The sequence below is a fragment of the Equus caballus genome, chromosome 6 (genome assembly GCF_041296265.1).
Source record: "Equus caballus isolate H_3958 breed thoroughbred chromosome 6, TB-T2T, whole genome shotgun sequence".
NCBI lineage: Eukaryota > Metazoa > Chordata > Mammalia > Perissodactyla > Equidae > Equus > Equus caballus.
In genome coordinates, this window is record NC_091689.1 from 55777091 (window position 1) to 55798792 (window position 21702).

A 21702-nucleotide genomic window follows, 5' to 3' on the forward strand; every position below is an offset into this window, starting at 1 on the left:
CTCTAAGGTATATAACAGCAAAATGGGCAAAAGTAAATGACAAAGAAAAATATTAAGGGCAGCAAGACAGAACAAAGTAATCTACAAAGGAACCCCCATCATGTTTTCAGAAGATTTCTTGGAAGTAAATATACAGGCTAGGAGAGAATGGAATGATATATTAAAAATACTGAAAGGCAAAAACTTTCAGCCAAGAATACTCTATCCAGTGAAACTATCCTTCAGATATGATGCAGAAATATAAGCTTTCCCATATAAACAAAAGTTGAGGGAGTTCATCACCACTAGACCTCTCCTGCAAGAAATGATCAAGTATGCCCTCATACTTGAAACAAAAAGACAAAGGCTTACAAAGCATTGATTAAAGAGATAAATAAAGAGAAAAATCAGAAAACTGCAGCTCTCTTTCAGAACAGGCTAACAAATAATTATAACTTAAAAGATAAAGGGAAGGAAAACTTGGAAAGTAACTATAAACACTTCAACTTAGTCACAAAGTCACAACACAAAACAGAATAATTTGTGACAACAATAGCTCAGAAGGGGAAGTGGAACAGGATATAACCAACATAGGCTACTAGAGGTAAGAGGCTATCAGAAAATGGACTACCTCCTCTATGAGATCTTTGATACAAACTTCACAGTAACAAGTAAACAAAAAATCAGAGCAGAGCCACAATTCATAAATAAAGAGAAAACTGAGAAAACCACCAAACTAAAATGGCAGTCAGAAGTACAAAGGGAGAGAAAAAATGTAAATATAGAACAAGGGGAGAACAAGAGATAAAATGGCAATATTAAATCTTCATATATCAATAATCACTCTAAATGTAAATGGATTGAATTCCCTGATCAAAAGGCATAGAGTAGCTGGATGCACTAGAAAACAAGACCCAACAATATGTTGCCTTCAGGAAACACATCTCAGCTATAATGGCAAACATAGCCTCACAGTGAAGGGATGGAATTTGATACTCCAAGCAAATGGCAAACAAAAGAAAGCAGCGGTTGCCATGTCTATATTAGAAAAAGAAGACAAAGATTAAAAAGACAATGAAAGACAAAGAGGGACAGTATATAATGATAAAAGGGACTTTCTACCAAGAAGATATAACACTTATGAATGTATATGCACCTAACACAAGAGCACCAAGTATATAAAGCAACTATTAACAGAGCTAAAGGGAGAAATTAACAGCAACACAACAATAGTAGGGGACCTCAACACCATACTTACAACAATAAATAGATCATCCAGACAGAAAGTGAAGAAGGAAATAGTGGATTTAAATGAAACACTTGATCAGATGGACTTAAAAGATATGTATAAACGATTCCATCCAAAAAGAGCAGAATACACATTCTTCTCAAGTGCACATGGAACATTCTCAAAGATAGACCATATGTTGGGAAACAAGGTAAGCCTCAATAAATTTAAGAAGATTGAAATCATATCAAGCATCTTTTCCAACCACAATGCTATGAAACTAGAAATCAACTACAAGAAAAAAGCTTGGCATGTCACAAATGTGTGGAGACTGAATAACATGCTACTGAAGAACCATGGGACCAATGAAGAAATCAAAGGAGAAATTAAAAATACCTGGAGACGAACGAAAATGAAAAGACAACATACCAACTTTTATGGGATGCAGCAAAAGCAGTCCTAAGAGGGAAATTCATTGCAATACAGACCCACCTCAACAGACAAGAAAAACCTCAAATAAGTAATGTCAAACTACATCTAACAAAACTAGATAAAGAAGAACAAACAAAGCCCCAAGTCAGCAGAATGAGGGAAACAATAAAAATTAGGGCAGAAATAAATGAAATAGAGAGTAAAACAACAGGAGAAAGGAACAATGAAACTAAGAGCTGATTCTTTGAGAAGATAAACAAAACTGAAAAACCCTTAACCAGACTCACTAAAAACAAAAGAGAGAAGGCTCAAATAAATAAAATTAGAAATGAGAGAGGAAAAATTACAACAGATACTGCAGAAATATAAAGGATTATAAGAGAATACTATGAAAACTTATATGCCCACAAGTTGGATAACATAGATAAAATGGATAAATTCTTAGATTCATTCCCAGAACTGAATCAAGGAGAAACAGAAAATCTGAATAGACCAATCACAAATAAGGAGATTAAAACAGTAATCAGAAACCTCCCCCAAAACAAAATTCAGGACCAGACGGCTTCTCTGGGGAATTCTACCAAACATTCAAAGATTTAATATTCATCCTTCTCAAAGTATTTCAAAAAATTGAGGAAAAGAGAACACTTCCTAACTCATTCTATGAGGCCAACATCACCCTAATTCTGAAACCAAGGAAGGACAGCACAAAGAAGGAAAATTACAAGCAAATATCACTAATGAACATAGATGCAAAAATCCTCAATGAAATATTGGCAAACAGAATAAAGCAATACATTACAAGGATCATACACATTATCAAATGAGATTTATACCAGGGATGCAAGGATGGTTCAACATCTGCAAATCAATCAATGTGATACACTACATTAACAAAATGAGGCATAAAAATCACATGATCATCTCAATAGATGTGGAGAAAGCATTTGATAAGATCCAACATCCATTTATGACAAAAAAAAACTCTCAATAAAATTGATATAGAAGGAAAATTACCTCTACATAATAAAGGTCATATATGACAAACCCACAGCCAACATCCTACCTAATGGTGGAAACCTAAAAGCCATCCCTCTGAGAACAGGAACAAGACAAGGGTGCCCACATCCACCATTCCTATTCAACACAGTACTGGAGGTTTTTATCAGAGCAATTAGGCAAGAAAAAGAAATAAAAGGAATCAAAATTGGAAAGGAAGAAATTAAACTCTCACTGTCTGCAGATGACATGATTTTATATAGAGAAAACACTAAAAATTCCATCAGAAAACTATTAGAAATAATCAACAAGTATGGCAAATTTGCAAGGTACAAAATCAACTTACAAAAATCAGTTGCATTTCTATACGCTAATAACAAACTAGAAGAAAGAGAAGTCAAGAACACAGTCCCATTTACAACAGCAACAAAAAGAATAAAATATCTAGGAATAAGTTTAACCAAGGAGGTGAAGACTTATGCACTGAAAACTATAAAACACTATTGAAAGAAATTAAAGAAGATATAAAGAAATGGAAAGATATTCCATGCTCATGAATTGGAAGAATAAACATAGTCAAGATGTCTATATTACCTAAAACCATCTACAGATTCAACACAATCCCAATCAGAATTCCAATGACATTTTTCACAGAAATAGAACAAAGAATCCTAAAATTTATATGGAACAACAAAACACCTCGAATAGCCAAAGCAATCTATAGGAAAAAAAACACAGCTGGAGGCATCACAAGCCCTGACTTCAAAATATGATACAAAGCCATAGTAACCAAAGAGGCAGAGGATATGAGCAGACATTTTTTCAAAAAGATATACAGATGGCCAACAGACACATGAAAGTATGTTGAACATCACTAACTATTAGGGAAATGCAAATGAAAACTACAATGCGATATCATCTTACATCTATCAGAATGGCTATAATTACCAGGACAAAAAATAACAAATGTTGGAGCTAGCCCTGATGATATAGTGGTTAATGTTTGGTGCACTCTGCCCAGGTTTGGTTCCCATGTTTGGAATACACCGCTGGTGTGTCAGTAGCCCTTCTGTGGTGGCAGCTCCCATAGAAGAACTAGAAAGACTTTCAGCTAGAATATACAACTACGTACTGGGGCTTTGGGGAAGGGAAAAAAAAAGGAAGATTGGAAACAGATGTTAGCTTAGGGTGAATCTTTGCCAGCAAAACAAATCAAAACAAAACAAAACAAAAACTTTGGAGAAAATGTAGAGAAAAGAGAACCCTCATACACTCCTGGTGGGAAGGCAAACTGGTGCAGCCACTATGGAAAACAGTACTGAGATTTCTCAAAAAACTGAAAATGGAAATACGGTATGATCCAGTTATCGCACTACTGAGTATTTATCCACAGATCTTTAAATCAATAATTCAAAGAGATTTATACGCCCCTATGTTTATTGCAGCATTATTCACAATAGCCAACACATAGAAGCAACACAAGTGCTCTTCTACGATGGCTGGATGGATAGAGAGGACACACGCAATGGAATACTAGTCAGCCATAAAAATAGATAAAATCATCTCATTTGCAACAACGTGGATGGACCTCAGGGTATGATGTTAAGCAAAATAAGCCTAATAGAGAAAGACAAATGCAGCCTGATTTCACTCATATGTGGAAGATAAACAAACACATGCATAAAGAGAACAGATTAATGGTTACCAGAGGGAAAGGAGACTAGGGGTTGGGTGAAAGGGATAAAGGGATACGTATGTATGGTGAGGGATAACAATTAGACTATTAGTGGTGAGCACAATGCAGTCTACACAGAAATTGATAAATAATAATGTATACCTGAAATTACACAATGTTATAAACTGTTACAACTTCAATGAAATAATTGAAACAATAAAAAATATAAGATAACACATTTAGAGAAAAATAGCTTTATTTTTCAAAATGAAAAAAATTAATGGAAAGTATAGCATTGTTTTATATTTTTGCATATCCTTTTAATGTTTGGCTTATTAGAAATTCTCTGAATTATCACTATTGTTTCTGCCTTTGATCTGTTGAAATAAATTGTTTCGGTCAAAATATATGAAAAAAAATCCAACCCCTTACAGATATATGCTTAGGAAAAAGAGGAATATTTAATATCTTTTTAAGATAATTGTAAAATCTTTCTTTGATACTACACCAATACTTGACAAGCCAAAGTTTTTTTTTTTTTTGAGGAAGATTAGCCCTGAGCTAACATCTACCAACAATCCTCTTTTTCGTTGAGGAAGATTGGCCCTGAGCTAATATTTGTGCCCAACTTCCTCTATTTTACATGTGGGGCACATATTTTATATGTGGCTTGATAAGCGGTACTTATGTTGGCGCCCAGATCCAAACTGTTGAACCCCAGGCCACTGAAGTGGAGCTCGCAAACTTAACCACTGCTCCACTGGGCTGGCCCTGATGAGCCAAATTTTTTAAAAGTTAGTTATAATGTGGAACCTGAAGCTGTGTAACTGCACTTGCATACTCTATTACCTGAAAATATATTGGTTCACTGTCTATTTTTTTTTTTTAAAGATGGCTCCCTATTGCCATAGACCCTTACTATTCATTATTTTAAAGATTTTTTTTTAATTTTTATTTTTTTCCCCAAAGCCCCCCAGTACATAGTTGTATATTCTTCATTGTGGGTCCTTCTAGTTGTGGCATGTGGGACGCTGCTTCAGCGTGGTTTGATGAGCAGTGCCATGTCCGCGCCCAGGATTCGAACCAGCGAAACACTGGGCCGCCTGCAGCGGAGCGCGCGAACTTAACCACTCGGCCACGGGGCCAGCCCCTCACTGTCTATTTTTTATTAATCTTTATCCATGCATAATTTTGTAATATTGTCCATTGGTAATTTAGAACATATTTGTTCATTGAGTTACGTAGATCTTCCAAACATTGAATATATCTTTATATTCACTTATAATTTTAATGGCTGTAGGATCCATAGTGATATCCCCTGTGTCATTCTTAATATTGGTGATTTGTGTCTTCTGACTAACTATTTTTATGAGAGCCTAATTTTTGGCTGTCTGTTCTGTTCCACTAGTCTATTTGTGTATAACCGTTTTTGTGTGTGTGTGGGTTTTTTTTTGGTGAGGAAGATTCACTCTGAGCTATCATCTGTTACCAATCATCTTTTTTTTGCTTGTGGAAGATTAGCTCTGAGCTAACATCTGTGCCAGTCTTCCTCTATTCCATGTGTGGGTTGCTGCTACAACATGGCTTGACAAGTCGTGTATGTCTGTGCCTGGGATTTGAAACCAGGCCTCCAAAGCAGACTGTATTGGACTTTACCACTATACCATGGGGTCAGCCCCCCATCTATACCTGTTTTAATAACATACTTTCTTAATTCTTACAGCCTCATAAATATTTTATATATTTCGTAAGGAATTTTCCTCTTCTTTTCTTCTTCCTCTCCTTTCCCTTCTTTTTCTCCTCTCTCTTCTCCTTTTTTTTTTCTTCTTTTTCTTCCTCTTCCTTCTCTTTTCTTCTTCTGAAGGATTTTGCCTATTCTTGGTCATGAGATTCTCCATAAAAATTTAAAATAAATTTTTCAAGTTTCACAACAGAAACAACCAAAATGAAAACAAGAAGAAAGATGACCCAAGAGAAATGAATACTTGTATCCACAAAAAGACGTACAAGAATATTCTGAGCATCTTTATTCAGAAATAGTCAGACATTGGAAATAACTCAAATGTCCATCAACAACAGAATGAATAGACACATCAAGATATATTCATAAAATGGAATTTACTACTAAGCACCACAAAAAAATGAGCTACTGATACAAACAACAAAATAGATGAAACTCAAAAACATAATTTGGAACAAAAATGGTCAGATATCAAAAACCATATACCTTATAATCCATTCATATGATGACAGAAATCAAAAAAGTGGTTGCCACTAAGAAGAAAGTGAGATATTTAACTGCAAAGGAGCATAGAAGAAATTAGTAGGGTGTTGGACATATTTTATATAATAATTAGAACGGTGGTTACATGAGTATCAAAACTTATAAAATTGTATCCTTAAGATCTGAACATTTTCTTGTTTGTAAATTACTCATTGATGGAAAATGCAATCCACTCCTATATAAGTTAACAGGTCCAAAAATCATAATAAAAATTACAAATTACTTTGAACTTGATAATATCACTACTTCTGAGACACATCTAAATTAGAGGAAAATTCATAATATAGAAAAATATACAAGAAAATTGAATACTGCTTCTAAGTTTTCAAACAAGTTATTGCTTTATAATATCCTCTTTTAAAAAAAATTGGGGCATTAAGAACTCTGCCTCATTTTTTATTTTTAGTATTTTTGTCTTTATTCATTTTATCATAGTCCGTCTTATAAAAAGTTTGCTCTTTTATTAGTTCTTTCAAAAAAATCAACTTGCATCTTGTGAAGCCATGCTATTATTGTATGATTTTTATATATTATTTTAGGGGCTTTTTAGTTTATATTTTCTCGTTTGTTTGTCTATTTGTTACTGTCTTCTCTCAACTGTCCTTCGTCTTGTTTTATTTTGTGTTTGCTAAACTTTAAAGTTACATGTGTTACTCATTTATTTTTTAAGTTCCTGTGACACCAAAATTAAGACCAGCAAATTTCAGAGCACTCATCATTTTCCACAGTTCAGAGGATAGATGCAATTTCATGGACACTTCATGCAAAGTTTGACATTTAATTATTGATCTCTTGGCATTCCTAAATATGTCTTTCTCATTGACTGCAAGTAATGACATTTAGAATTTTGTTTCTGGGTTGATTGGCATTCTCTGTAGCAGAAATTTCCTATATTAATAATTGCTAAACTCCGTTACCCAGAAGCATGAGGCTTCTAACTATGTCTTAGCAGCTTTGGGGCTTTTTAGGGCCTGGCATATGTTTCAGCTTTTCTTTGCATATCTGTAAGTAAACAAATGTTCTTCACGTTGATATGAATCTTTACTTTCATTTTATGCTCCAGTTCCATTTTGTAACTCACTAACAGGAGGCAATTTCACACTTCATGAAGAACTTTGAATGGTTTTGGATATTTTTTTTTCTTAAAGATTGACACCTGAGCTAACAACTGTTGCCAATCTTTTCTTTTTCTTTCTGCTTTTTCTCCCCAAACCCTGCCCTCCCCCAGTACATAGTTGTATATTTTAGTTGTGGGTCCTTCTAGTTGTGGTATGTGGGATGCTGCCTGAGTGTGGCCTGATGAGTGTTGCCATGTCCGTACCCAGGATCCGAACCAGCAAAACCCTGGGCCACCGAAGCTGAGTGCACGACCTTAACCACTTGGCCACAGGGCAGGTCCCATGGATATTTTGCTTTTGCGAAATAGAAATGCACACTGTTTAGTTGCTGCTGTTACTGATATTATGTGACATGGTAACTCAGCATCAACTTAATCTTTCTACCATTTTAAAGTTCAAAGGTTATAAGGAAGATTAAGAAGGGATATATGTTACCAGTGTAAGTGAATCACTCTCTACTGAATCATTTTCAATATGGTCACTTAATCTGTGAGCCCCTGGTAGTAGAGAAATTACCTGGAAATAAATTTTTTTTGGGCTTTTTTATTTTTAAAATGTTTACTTCTTCTTGCAGTTCTCATCTGAAAAAATGACTATACGCAACACTGAGGTTTTATATTTAAGCAAATGAAAACAATAAGGACTCTCAATATCAAGGATAGGCCAAAGTACTTAGTTTAGGATCAAGAGCCCAATAGTAGTTGATATGGGTCAATGGAGACCTGTAAGAATTAGTAGCTTCAAATGTAAAGCAGTGAGATTCCCAGGACATTTTTCAGCTCTTCAATGTCATTGCCAAAGGACTCCACGATGCCAAGATTTAATTGGCTTCTTAAAGTCAAAGTAATTTAACTCATTTCACTTTATAATATCTTTGGATGTACCAGTAGTGGAATTTTTTAAGATCATTTTTTATGACAAAGTTGCTGAACTTGAAATTTTGCTGATATTGCTATGGTTGTAACATAGAGTAGATGCATGTATATTTGATTTTTGCATATTTATTTTCAACTCTCTAAAAATAACAATATTCACACTTGTTTTCTGCTAAAAAATCCAAATAAGAGTTTCTCAAAACATAAAGAACAGAAAAATAATAAAAGTAACAATGTTTACTGCCACAGGACCTAGTCAAAAATCTTGATACATACACATTTAATAAATATCTATTAAATAAAAGAATAAATGATTTTGTCTAAAGATTAGCTAATGATAAAATAAATACTAAGCCAAACATATATATATGTAAAGCATACATACAAATAGAAATTCTTATTTAGCTATTTACCTGTATGTACATATTCAGACTGCTCCATTAAGTTAGATTATGATATTTACTTCACAACTGCTTATACTATCACATAGCTATTGAAGAGGAGCTGTCCACAGACTTATGAATAGGTGGACAATTTGTCTTCATCCTGATGGAAAGTAGAAGGAGGATTTTCTTTCCATTTGTTTCTAAAGAGTGTATTGTTGCATTCTGCAAAGCCATAAGATGAAAATAAAACTAATTCTCAGTCTTTGGATTTCCTCTCTTCTGTATCTACTCTCCCTTGATAATCACAGAGAATTTCAAAGTTTCAAATACCATTTCATACATTGAAGATGTTTAAATGTATTACTCCAGTCCAGACCTAATCTCTCATTTCCAGAATGATTTGTCCAATTCCTATTCAACATCTCCAACTAGATATCTAGTAAACAAAATTAACATATCTAAAACTGAACTCTTAATCATCCCTTGAAACCTGCACCATCTCAATCTTCCTTTTTCCAAACAATGGCAAGTCCATCCTTTCTGTCCAGGCCCAAAACCTGGGCATCATCCTAGATTCCTCTCTTTTTCTCATTCTATGTAATTCATATCTAATTCCTGAGCAAGCCTTGTTGTCCCTGCCTACAAAAGCCTATCCAAACTCTCAGGATTTCTGTGCATCTTCACTATACATTCTTTTTTACCTGCATTACCCAATAACCTTCTAATTGGTCTTCTAGCCTTGCTTCCAAGATTGTATTCTCAACACAGACGCAACGTGTACATCTAAATTAGATAGCATCACACTCTTCTGGTTAAGACTGAATCAATTTCCTTTCTCTCAGGTCAAAAGCTAAAAATCCTTACAATGGTCTTCACAGCCCTATGCAATCTTCCTCCAACATCTCCCACCCACATGTACCTCTACTGCCTCCCTACATGTTCTCCACTGGTCCCACACTGGGGCCCCACACTGGCCTCCTTGCTGTTGCTTGAACATGTTAGAGATATCACTCCTCTAGATTTTGCTCCTATTCTGAGCACTAAAACAGAGTCTGACACATAGTAATTGCAAAATAAATATTTATCAAATAATTTAATGAATTATAATATTTGTTTTATCTAAAGGACAGATTTTTAAAGTGTTCATATAATACCACAAAGTAAGAACATGCTTAAAGATCAATGGGGTCCTATAAAAATGACCCAAACAATATTAAAGGGGCTCACATAGTCTAAATTGCAACAACTAGAACATCAAAAAGAATAATTGTAGTAATTGGTAATAACATACTGAATGGGAAAAATTCTAGAAGACCTTTCGTTGGTGAGTTTTAAGATATAACACCAAAAACACAATGCATGAAAGAAAAAATTTACATTTTAATTTAAAATTTTATTAAAATTAAAAACTTCTGCTTTGTGAAACACACTGTTAAGAGAATGAAGAGACAAGCTACAGACCAGGAGAAAATAATTGCAAAACACATATTTTATAAAGAACTTGTTTCCAAAATATACAAAGAATTCTTAAAACATAACATTAAGAATGTAAACAACCCAATTTAAAAATTGGGCCAAAGAGTTTAACAGATAGCTCACCAGAGAAAATATACAGATGGCAAATAAGCGTATTAAAAGATGACCAACATCACATGTCACTAGAGAATTTCAAATTAAAATGACAATGATATATCACTATGCGTCTATTGGAATGGCCAAAATCTAAAACACTAACAACTCCAAATGCTGGCGATGATGTAGATCAACTGGAACTCTCTTTCATTGCTGGTAGGAATGCAAAATGATGCAGCCTTAAGTTAGTTTGGCAGTTTCTCACAAAGGTAAATGTACTCTCACCATTCAATTCAGCAATCATTCTCATATGCTTATAGGTATTTATTCAATTGAGTTGAAAACTTATGTCCACACAAAGAACTTCACATGAATATTTAGATCAGCTTTATTCATAATTGACAAAATCTGGAAGAAATCAAGATGTCCTTCAGTAGGTGAATGGGTAAATAAACTGTCGTGCATCCATAGGATGAAATATTATTCAGTGATAAAAAATAAATTAGTTATCAAGCTACAAAAAGACATGGAGGAACCTTAGATGCATACTGTTAAGTGAAAGAAGCCAGTCTGAAAGGGCGTTTGCCATGTGATTCCAACTATATTGCATTCAGGAAAAGGCAAAACTGTAGAAATAGTTAACAGATCAGTGGTTGCCAGGGATTTGGATAAAGTAGGAGGAATGGATAGGTGGAGCACAGGGGAATTTTAGGGCAGTGAAACTATTGTGTGTTATACTGTAATAGTGGATTCAAGATATATATTTGTCAAAATCCATAGCAACTCACGACATAAAGAGTGAATCTTATGTAAACTATGGATTTTAGTTAATAGTAATGTATCAATGTTGGCTTATTAATTGTAACAAATGTACCACACTAATGCTAGATGTTAACAATGGGGAAACTGTGAGGAGAAGCGAGGAGTAGGGTATATGGGAAATCTGTAGTACCTGTTCAATTTTTCTGAACATATACATATAAAACTATTCTAAAAAATGTCTATTGATTGAAAATAGTCATTAACCTGTATGATATTACTAATGAAACCTCAAGAGACCATCAGGTGTTGACCAAGAACTCAAGGCTGGTTAGCGAGAAACCTGTGCCTAGAATCTTGATATTTTGGTTTTACCGCTGGGTGTCCTGGTAACCATTCCAATGTTATTCTGTCAGGCACACGTTTTCTGCCTATCCAACCAGGCAGAGCCGATTCCCCATCCCTGCTCTTCCTTCTTCACTCCTGCTAAGAGAATCCTAAATTTGTTCAGCTGGTGAGTGTTGAGGTCCCTCAGTCTCATGGAAGGTGGGTTCCTCTGCTAGCAGGTGGCAAACCATTATTGGTTCAAGTCAGTCATGACATTTTCATTCCCTTTTGCTAGATGCTCACTTCCCCAGGGTCCCTTAAAGCTAGGGGCCCGCGTGACAAGTTCTGGCCTATGAGATGTAAGGAAAGCCTGCTAGGGGGCTTCTAGGAAGGATTTTCTTCCTGATAAACAGAGCCTCATGCTCATGTAAAAAAGAGCCTTACCTTGCCCCTTTAGAGGCATCCTGCCTTTACACACTGTGAGCAGATATGATGCTGGAGCTTTGGCAGCCACCTTTCAACCATGAGAGAACAAGTTTGAGGACAAAAGCCACTACACTAATGTTGAGGTTGGAAAGAGCCTGGGTCTGTGATGATCAACCTTGAAACCTCCCATCTCCAGACTTCTTCTTAAATAAATGATAAATGTCCCAATAGTCTCACATTAAAAAAACAATCCAGGAGAGTTTAGAGATAGTAAAAAAAATAGAGAAAGAAGGAGGTGATAAGAAAAGACTTCCTTAGAGAAGAATACTAGCTAATATAAAAAAGGGAGAAAGAAATGTTGGAATTTTTAAAATCATCATTTTCCCTCATTGTATCAAGGAATGCTAAAATAATTGGGTAAAGACTGATGAGAAATGGGATGTGAAGACAGATTCAAAGTATCAGCTTGCAAGTTACCTACTAACTATGAAAGAAAAAAGTACACTTTATCTGCATCACAATGTCCCTCCTATCTGAACTGATTCTTAGACAAGTGCTACTCTGGGTTGTGGGAACTGGGGGATGGGATTGGACTGAGGCTGCAGGTCACGGAGTTTAGGGAGACATGAAATAGGTGTGTAGAAGTGAAGCACCAAAGGAGGGAAAACCACACAGTCAAACAAAATGAGTAACAGTGTGAAGATAATGAGCAGGTATGACACAGCCTGAAACCTTAACAGAGCAAGTAGATTCCACAGATGTGAGGTGGAAGGTGGAGAGTTTCTCTTGGTGCCAAAGTGTGGCCAGAGCGTTGTCTATGGCATGCATCTTAGGTGAGCAGCAAGTTAAGGGCTCAGAGAAGTTTTGAGAATGTCCTTATCTTCACAGATCTCTTTCTTCTGTATTCACTTGCTTCCTTTCCCAGTCTGGATTTTGTAGACTATCATTTCAATTACACTTCCGCTAGAAGTTATAGTTCCTTGATCTTCTCTTTTTTCCACTACACCTTACTAAAAAACATACTCGGACCAGTTTTCATAAAGTATCAAATTCTGATCATGTCACTCCTCTGTTTAAATCCCGTCAGTAGCCCCTGTTCCCTTAACCTGGACTTTGACGATCTCCTGGTCTAAGCATACTTTCCAAATTTCAGATCATGGTCCAGAGTGGGTTGGCTGGTGTTCTCTTTTTCTTGCAGATACCCAGGGATCAAGGCTCCTTTCATCTTACGGTTCTTCACTTTTCTAGGTACTCAGAGTCCTCTCTATTCAGGATGAGAAAAAGAGTGAGGATTATGCATGGAGGTTTTTATGGACCAGGCCTGGAAGTTCACATCACTTCTGCCACATTCCATGAGCCATAGCTCAGACTTGTTTCAATACTTAACTGCAAGAGAAACTGAGTATAGCTGTGTGCTCCCAGAAAGAAGAGACAGCCATGGGTATTGGTGAGCAAAGAACTTTCTGCACACCAGTCGTATCATCCCAACTCCTCTAACTGTACTTATATTTCAAGGCATACTCTGGGCTTTGCAGCTTCCAGGATGTTTACATGTGTAAATTATCTCTTCTTTCCTTGAATGCTTTTAGCACTTGTCTCTAACTTTTCTGCTACTTACTACGTGTCATCTTGTTCGTAGTTCTTTTAGTACATCATCTTTCCCATTAAACTGCACGCTCCCAGAAGTCAACAGCTGTGTTTTACCTGTGCCCAACATGGCAAGAATTATAAAATACATGCTTGCTTAGTGACTTAATGAATAATCTACATAAATATCTCAGCCAAAAGGAAGAGAAGGGAATTAAGCAATTTCATAAGCTTAATTCTGAGTTTTTATCATGAGGTAATTTGGGAGAACCAATCACATAATCATCAGACAGAATTTGTCCTAAATTACTGTTATCATTAAACACTTTGAAATGCTCTTAAAAGTGCTGATACTCACAAATATAAACACAAAGTAACATTGTCTTTTAATAAAGCTACTGTTTCATGGGACAGAATTTTTTGACCATACTTAATTCTTGCCTAAATTTTTTTGCTTTGTTAAAATTTAAAAATACAGTAAAATTTGTCCTTTTTAGGATAAAGTTTGATGACTTTCAACAAATACATAAGTCATATAACTGCCAAGAAAATCAAAATTTAGAACATTTTCATCACCCCAAAAGTTCCCTGTGTTCCTTTTTAACCAACCCCTTACAACCCCTACATCCCTTGGCAACCATTGATCTGTTTTTTTTTTATTACAGTTGTGTTATTTCCAAAATGACACATAAATGACATTGTACAGTGGGTGGCATTTTGAGTCTGACTTCTCTTCACTTAGTGTAACGCTTTTGAGATTCATTCATATTGTAGCATGTATCAGTGGTCCATTTATTTTTATGCCTGGGTAATATTCTATTGGGTGTATAGACCATGGTTTCTTAATCCATTCAAAAGTTAAGAGGATTGTCTGAATTTTGAGTAAAATTGTCATCCTAATAAAAATTATTTGCTCTTTTGTGTTCCCCTCCTTGATTACTTACCAATCTTAGGTGCTGCACAAGGTTCCCCAGGATAATTCGTGTGCAAATTTTGTTAACTTGCTGTCCCTTATTTGTTGTTTCCTAAAAACGTGGAAGTGAACCTGGAGTAGAGTTTCCCATCTTGAACAATTAAATCAAAACATTAACATAAATATTTCAATATTTGATAGTACAATTATCATTGGCAATTATGGTACTTTATTCATTCAACCAATAGTTTCTGGGTACCTACTTTATTCCTGGAACAGACTTAAGTGCTCTGAAGAAAAAGGCAAGCAAATACTTGACATAATTCCTGTGCTTGCAGAGTTTACCCTCTAACGAAGGAGACATTCATTAAGTAAATGTTGATAAAAATAAAATACCAATAATAAAAATGCTAGATGGGTTCTAAAACCTTAAACTATGGGATTAGGCTGAGGAAGTGAAGTTTGAGTAGAGGTCAGATTAAAGAGAGGAGAGGAGCATTCCAGGCAGAGAGAACAGGCTCATGTCTCAGTGTCAGGAGGGAACTTGGTATGCATGAGTTTTATAAGTTCAGAAAGAGAAGGAGATGGAAATATGACAAGAGATGAGACAGATGTCCTTATGGGCCATGCTGAGGAATTTTATCACTATCCTAGAAGTACTTGGCTGCCATTGGTGGGATTTATGTAAGAGAATTGGAGTGATCAGATTTGAGTTTCAAAAACTGTTTCCAACCTGCTGCAAATGGAGATGCTTTTCTGTTGTGCTTCAGGGTGAAGTAGAGAGCCATTGAGGCTACTGGTAGACTTGCAATCAGGAAGGTATTGTAATTGTTCAGGCAAGAGAAAATGGTTATTTGAACTAGGATGAAGGTGGTTGGAATAGATAAAAGTGAATTGATGTAAGAAATATTTCAGAGGTAAAGCGACAGGATGTTGAATCAAATTGAATATGGTGCTGCTAGAGAGGAAAGACAGGCATCAAGGATGACTCCTTGGTTTCTGGCTTATGCAGATGGTTTGATGTTAGTAACATTTCTGGAGATAGCACCTTCTGGGGGAATTATTATGAGTTCATTTTCAGATTTTCTAACTTTGAGGTGTTTTAAACATTGAAAAGGAGTTTTAAGCATGCAGTTAGCTGTATGGGCCTGTGTGGATCAAAATAGTGTCTTCTGAAGGCTGCTGATATCACCCTGTGGATCATCTGCATAAGTGGGGATTGAAGACATGGCCATAGATTAGACTGGCTAGGGAAAGAACACAGAGGAAAATAAGGGAGTTTTGGATTAAGCATTGAAAATTGCAACATTAAATGGACAGGAAGGGGAGAATGATCCAGCAAGGAATGTTTCAAAAGAACATCCAGAGATATCAAAGAAAAATCAGGCATGTGCGGGGTGATGGAAAATCAGAGATGAGAGTGTTTCAGGAAGGAGGGAAAAAGCCAACATAGCATGTACTCTCAAGAAATTTCTAGTGAGCTTGGTGAGAGCAGTGCTGGTAAGATGATGGAAATGGAAGCCAGACGAGAGTGCTTTGAAGAGTAAGTAGGCGGTGAAAAAAAATGGAGGTAGAGAGTATGCACAACACTTTGGAAACTACTGGTGTAAAGGGGCAGCGGTGGGGCATGAAAGACAGGAAGAAAGAAAAGGTAGCAGCTGAGAGCATGAACGATTCAGTGAAGGTTTTTTTTCCTTCAATTGTAAATGTATGAACATGGTTAAAAAGCCAAGGGATAGAATACCTTAAAAGGGAGAGGGTAAAAATAAGAGGACATGGGGGCCAGCCTGGTGGTGTAGCTGATAAGTTTGACCATTCCACTTCGGGGGCCCTGGGTTCGCTGGTTCAGAGTCCTGGTGCAGACCTATGCACCACTTATCAAGCCATGCTGTGGCAGGCATCCCACATATAAAATAGGGGAAGATGGGCAGGATGTTAGCTCAGGGCCAATCTTCCTCAAAAAATAAATAAATAAGAGGGCATGGAAGGCTAGAGGGAATAGATTCTAGAAAATAGTTGGTGGAATTAGCCTTAGATAATCACTGAGAGAGAGATTCTTGTTTTTTAACAAGAAAGATGGGAACAGATATGGGTAGGATTATCTTTACTGTCAGAGAAGATGAAAAAGTTGTCACTTGATGGCCTCTATTTGCTCTTTAAGATAGAAGATGGAGCCAAAGCACTGGAGAGGTCTGCAGGGCAGAGGGTTGGAGGTTTGAGCTGAGTAGAAAAGGTTGGAAATGACCATTGCAGCATTAGACAGTGAGGTGACAAGGAAATGCCATAAGCTTCACATATATTGATCCCTGATTGAATTTCATTCGCATCATCCTCCACACATATGTCAAATGCTTACTCTTATAATTTCTCGCATTATCATATTACCAAACAGAACAGATGGAATCTCTGCATTCAAATCCCTTGCCCAAATTGCTTCTCTTACAGATACTTGCACTATACACACATATCTTGAAATGTACAGCTTCATGATTATTCCTTTTCTTCGTGTGACTTTATGAGGAGAATGGTCTTCCCTTGGCCACTGAAATTTCCCCCAGAACATTCATGCTTTCCTCAAAATGTTTCTTCTAGATCCTTCTGCTAAGACAGGTAATGACACCAATCTATCAGAGGCATCCTCTACCCCTCTTCAGACTATAGTCATCTTCACTCCTTCTCTCACAGTTAGATTTGATAATATTATTAACTTTGTAATTTTTAGCATGAAAATGGATTTGGTGTGATTGATTTGAAGTATAATTGTCAATACAATATTATTGTGCCTCTTGGTAAAATCCTTAACAGTTAAGACAGAGCATTTTCAAAATACGTGACTAATGTTTTCATAGTTTCTACATAGCACTTGAAATCACTATGACCAAATTTTCCATCTGCAACCATTTTTTAAGTGACAGGTATAGACACTCTCTGTGACACATAGTAGACAGTAAATCTTGCCTTACATCTTTAATTTGAAGAGAAGCAAAGAGGAAGGAAAAGTAGACACCATTTCCACTTAGCAAACAATATGTCTTGCTTTATTTATAAATTACATTTAAGTTCTAGTCATGCTTTTTTGCCAATGTAAAGTGAATCTTCCCATGCAGGATACTAATGCTTTAAATAGTTAGTCAAGAAACCTAGTTATGAAGAAAAGTTAGGAGAGTAGATGATAACAATGTCTAGAATACTCAGAAAAAATTGTTATAAAAGTTCATTAGCCAATGCATCATATATACATAAAACAAGATAAAGCTGCATAATTCAAGGCTGATTAACATATTTTTTCTTTTGGTGAGAAAGATTAGCCCTGAGCTAACATCTCTTGCCGATCTTCCCCTTTTTGACTGAGGAAGACTGTCACTGAGCTAACATCTACATCAATCTTCCTCTATTTTATATGTGAGATGCTGTCTCAGCATGGCTTGATGAGTTGCATAGGTCCACGGCCGTGATCCAAACCCATGAACTAGCAAGAGAAGGAGCACACAAAATTAACTATGCTACCATGCTGGACCCTGATTAATGTCTTTTTTTTTTAATTTTAGGGCAATTAAAGGAAATGTTGACAATACACAGTAATCCTAGATTATAAGTGAAAGAGGGAATAGTGTCTAAAAATGAAAATCTGACTTCCTAACTTAAAATCACTCATTCTATAGCCTCCAGTTTGTATCCAACTACAAATATCCACTCATGTTTTCTATATGTGTTTCGTTCTTCCTTTGAGTAGACGATTTTTTGCCATAAAACCTATATCTTGTAATACAATATTCTTATTTGATTTTCCTTAAAACCATGTAAGAGTCAAGTAAAATAAAATAGATCCCTTAATAGGAATTATTTAGGAGGAAAAAAGAGGCAGTGGGAAAAGAGTCTCCATGTAAAAGCAAAAATGACTTTCTGTACTGAATTTCACTGTTTTTCAAGTCTGGCAAGAATAATACATCTTGGCAGTTGAAACGTGCTATTCACCTGAGGGCTGTCAATCATTCGCATTTTGAAAGACAGAATTTATGAATTGTCAACACGTGTTTTAGGTGAGAAACCAGTGTTCACCAAAAGAAAGCCTAAAACAAATGCTCAAATAAATTGAAATCAAAATGCTGCCTGGTCCTCAGATCTTAAGAACATATTACACATAACCTACAGTTCATATGTTATAACAATTGTAATATGTGAGATAGGGATTACAAACTGCATGGCTATTACTGTGCTTTTCAAATGGAGTATAGTCTGGAGATCAATAGTTTCTTCTGCATTCCATATAAAGTAAACTATTTGTCATTGAGCATCCCCCATAAATACAACTCTAATACCGAAACTGCTGACAGCCTTGTAGGCGATTTCAGTAGTGGAAGCCAGAACTAAACACACTGGACTACATTAGAGTTGCTCCCTGGAGGACAGAATTGAACTTCATTGGCAGGGGCACTGTAAGAGTTCCATTTGACTCCTCATTAAACCTCTCACAGGGATTATAGCTCCTTCTCTGTGGCTGCTGTTGCTTCTCTTTCCATAGAAGAGAGAGATGTGAAATACACAGGCATGAGTACCTTTTTACATATTTAGAAAATAATTGCTTTTCTTAACAAAAACAAAGCCTCCTACAGATTTTTAAAAAGATCTTCCAGTGTCTTGCTCATTAACCACCTCATTATTATTTTCAAAGGAAGTAGAGATCTTTATTTCAATTTTTGAGAATTCATTTTTAAATGCCTGACTTAGGGCACGTAAGAGATTCTGTTTTTTTCCGGCATTTATCTTTTCTCGAGGAAAAGCAGCATTAGGGAGAAAACAGTGATAATGATCTCAGCCTTCTTTACCTAACAGTATTGTTTGTGATAATGAAACCAGAACAAACATTTTGAAGCAATTGGTGAAGCACACATTACTATATACACTATATATTGCCCAGGGACTTTCTTCTTGATTTGGAGTCTTGAAAATAGCATAAAATTTGCCATACTTTGGAAGTGTTGCATTGGAAAACAAGTTAGTAGTTTAAAGAAACAACAGCACACCGTGTAGATTGAAAACTCCACACTACTGATGATATAGCATTCACATTCTTCTTGAGTGTCTCTCCCAGGAAGATTCACAAGACTGTTACTGTTTTAAGTGCAATGCAAAGAAATGAAACTATTTTATCTGCAACAGCTAAGTAAAACACTTTTCTCTGGAGAGAAAATTTTCTGTGATTGTGAAATAACACCTTCAGGCCATCTAATCATAGTGTTACTTAATGGAATATTAATAAAGCTAATTACTAATACTTTCCTGGGGACTGCTTTACTGTTTACTGTTTACTGTTATTGTTCCCCAAAAGTGGTCCATATGTGTGAGGGCATAAAGCGCCATGCATTTTTGTGATACAAACGATGGAGAAAAAATAGAAAGATAACATAGCAAAATATGATTGTATAAAAATATGCACCATTGTGAAAGTTCTTTTTGCATTTACAAGGATGTATAATCAGTAGAATTGCTTTCTAATGCCCTATATACATCAGGTAAGCCTATATTCATCTATCTGCATACACACATATGCATATACACACACACATGAATATTTTCATATATATTTATAATCCACAACATGGACACACATACGCACTTTAAAATCAAACTCTATTCAAAATGGGAATTGTTGGCAACATGTAAGTATGATTTTGCTGCTGGTCTAAACAGACCTTCAGTTCTAGATATTAGATCACTTTAATGCCACTTTTGGGAGTGGATTGGAATAGACTGTTGCTTTCAGGAGCTTCAAAATGAAAGGAAAATATATCAAACCAAAGCCCCTGCAAGTGCAGTCACACAAATAAACTTTTCAGCTAGCCCATGAGTCTGACCCAGAGGGACGGAGAAGCAGCTAATATCTTTCCAAGAGAAAGAGAAGGTCCAGGCCAACCAAGAGTGGGCACAAGGGCACTAAAAGTGAGCATATAAGAGGGAAGAAGGTGACAACAAAAGAAGTTTCTAAAAGAAGATGCCAAAGACAACAGTCTCACATAAATTCAGACCATTATTCTACATTTATGCATATAAGCATTTGGTACACATAAGTACTCATGTAAATATATTCACTCTAAACCATTCTCAGACACACGTATACATACCAACCAAATGGTTAGTGTTTGTCACTGCCCATCTAGCAAAAGGCAGAGTAAATGTAGCCCTGGGTCTTTTTCCATGCCACTACTCCCCTGACTGTGTGACTGAGACAAAGTCACTGCCTGAACTCCTACATTCATGACCAAGGTCACCTTTCCTGTCTCCTGGTGCCCAAGCATGTCAAAGACATATTGGAAGTCCCACTACTGGCAAGGCACAGCAGGGTAATTTACATGATAATAAAAAATGATTTATATCTGAATAGTGTACCCCGAGGTTTATTTTGACAGACATCTTTCAAAAACTACACATAACAACCAAAGGTACGTAAATAGTTTGGAGATACACAACTTGGAAATAGTTTTCTGAGCTTCTAAAAAGTCACAGATTAGTTTTGCATGAATAATTCACCCTTGTTAGAAAGTATATGGGTGAAGGGGGTTAAATGGTACAAACAGATATAAAATAAATAAGTCATGGGGAGGTAGAGTACAGCATGGTGATTATAGTTAAGAATAGTGTTTTCTATATTTGAAAGTTGCTAAGAGAGTAGATCTTAAAAGTTCCCATCACAAGAAAAAAATGCGTTAACTGTGTATCATAATGAATGTTAACTAGACTTATTACGGCGATCATTTTGCTATATATATATATGTATAGAATCATTGTGTTGTACACCTGAAATTAATATAGTGTTATATATTTCTATTGTATCTCAATTTTAAAAAAATGGTAAGAAATGTCCCATGTACCCTTCAACGAGTTTCCTCCAAAGGTAGCACCTTACGTAAATATAGTAGGTATCCAAATCAGGAAACTCACATTGGGACAGTTCACAGACCTCATTCAGATTTCACCAGTTTTACATGTATTCATTTGTGTGTGTGTGTGTGTGTAGATTTTATTATCTGGGTAGATTTGTGTAACCACGACCACAATCAAGACACAGAACTGTTTCACCACCACAAAGACCCCTGACACTATCACTTTTTAATTACGTCCTCTTCCTTTCCTCTCCCCCCTAC